Here is a 2,627-nt window from a genome sequence, read left to right as displayed (position 1 = left end):
TACATAAAAGGAGCTTGGTTTCTTGTACCACAATGATTCAGTTACTACCATTTGACTAACCTAATGTTGATTACCTAGTACATTAATATTATGCAACCCAAAAAGACAAATAATACATTACTGAGATCATGAAAAAATAATCTAAACATCCTACCATTATTCCCTTTAATTAATGCACAATCAAACACTCTATTACAGGTTTTCCATGATTATCATTCTGTTCTGGCCCCTAATAAAATTATTTCCTTTTCTATTTGTCCTTTCCATTCAATCTACTGCAAACCATTTATACACATCTGTTTTTCTTCTAACTGGGTATTTACATATTAGAAAACTTATCGGTTTGGGCCCTTCTATAGTTCAGTTCCATCTATTAATATAAAGCTGTAATCAAGCATTTAATAAAATTATTTATTTTTCCAGTGTCCTTGCCGATTTGTATCCATTAACTTTCTTATAGTTCCTATTTGACTTGCATTTTCTCTGTCTCTTATCCTGTAACTTCATTACTTTAAATTATAACTCATTACAAGTGAAAAACAAAACCCCTATATCTATCTGTCTATTTTTTTCTAAAGTATTACCTTTTTCTTATCTAATAACTTCTCTCCCTGCAGATCTTATTATATTGTCACTTCCCTTTTTGAATCACATATTAGATTGTGTTAGACAATCATATATTTAAGTTCATGTTGGCTATGTATTTTGTTTCTCTTCCTTTGTTATTCTTTATGTTTCCACCTCTTAGGCTGTTACTCAATTACCATTACTTTTTTAAACACATAAATAGCACATAAACAACATATAATGACTTAGTTTATAACAATTTCAGTTTCACTTATTTTTCCCAATTTTTAACCTACAACATCATTACGTTTGCCCTGCTACTAAATTTCTTTTAATTTTCTCACTGATTAGTATCAGCTAAAGGTACACATATTTTCTTGTTCTCTCTTATTTTCCCTGGCTCTTAACCTGGTAGTTCCTCCAATTTAATTTTTCAGCCTTTTAATCTATTCCTGAATTTCCATTAGTTTTCCACAAATACGTAATCCTTAAAAAAGGGGAAAGAAAACAACCACAACAACCACATTCCGTCCAAACTTACATCACTTCAATCTCTCCTATTTCTCCCTGGCTCTTGACCCAAAACTTCTATGAGTTTTACTTATTACTGAATTTCCAATAATTTTCCTACCAATAATAGCAACTAAAGAAACACACACTATCTTTATTTACCACAATTCCCATCACTCTTGTTATCCCAACTCTTAACATAGAACCTCAGTTTAACTGCAATCCAACTTTGGTGAGCCTCTCATGTAGCAGAAATGATAGAAATAGTAGAAATATTCCAAATCCCTTTGTACAGCAATCTTAATTTTCCTTCTCTTTTTTGTCAGGTATTTTCTTCTCCCTGAAGTCTTATCTTTATGTCTTTTGCCTTTATAAGTCTGATAAATTCTATTTAAAGTTGGCATTGTGCTTAAGATCATGTTTAGTTGTATCTTTTCCTTCTTTCTCCTGTCCTGGAATAGAGAAGTAATCTTCTTACATAGACTTTTATCTCCATGTCTTTTCCTTTTATACCTCCCAGAAGATTGCTTTACAGCAGTAGAAGAATGATCTAGTACAACATTCAATTGTCTATTTTTGGCACTTTTTTCTTCTTGAAATGGCTTGATTTTTTTTCAAATTTAATAGCTGCAGTATGTGACTGTCTCTTTAATTTTCCAAATCTTGTTCCCTTAATCGCTTTTCCTTCCTTTCTTGTTGTTAAAGCTTTTTTGTATCACATCTGGTTCTATCGTTTTGTAACATCCTTTTGTTTAGATTTTAGTGTTTTGCCTTTAAATTTTTTTGTAGAACTTTGTCCTTGCTGCTTGTAGGTTCCTTTAAGATAGTTAAATTCTCCTCCAATAGAGTATTGCAAGTCTCTTTGATGGTACATTTAATTGTATCTACAATCATATAGAAAACTGGATCATATTGTCTATTTCAGTCACCATTAGCTCATTTTCTACTAGAGAGTGCATTGTATAAATGCTGTCTGCCGTTCCCCTCGTCTGGTATCCCTTTAAATTTTGGAGCTGGAAGGGGTTGTGCTTATTTGCCAAAGCCTCTGAAAAATAGCCTCTTTTATAATATAGGCTTGGGAAACGAATTCTTCAGCAAGTAAATTAAGGTTGTCTTCTTATTTAGAGTAAGGTTGCTTAGAAATAATTCTTAACTAAGTTACGAACCCACCACACCCCATGCCCGGTAGCAACAGCTGGGACTCCCCGAAGGGGGGGTCTTTGTCCACTTGATGCTTCGGGAAAAGGCCTGGTTACTCTCGTCGCTGCCGCTGAACAGAGTACCGGCTGAAACTCCCCTGCTCCCTACCCTCTACCCGAGGGAAGGGGGAGTCTTTCAGAGCTAGAGACCCACAAATCGAAGCAAAAAAAAGCCACATCCACAATGCTGCACTATAACCGGAAGTTCAATAGTTCCAGAAACAGGGTCCATCAAAATCTTAACAAGATTGTGCCAGTAAATATGGAAAACAAAACAATAGCCCACGGACTGAAATGCTCACTCTACATTCCAATTCCAAAAAAAGGAGACATCAAAGACTATAGCAGCTA

This window comes from Gekko japonicus, unplaced genomic scaffold (genome assembly GCF_001447785.1).
Source record: "Gekko japonicus isolate JY-2015 unplaced genomic scaffold, Gekko_japonicus_V1.1 scaffold770, whole genome shotgun sequence".
Classification (NCBI taxonomy): Eukaryota; Metazoa; Chordata; class Lepidosauria; order Squamata; family Gekkonidae; genus Gekko; species Gekko japonicus.
This window is presented reverse-complemented; position numbering follows the sequence as displayed.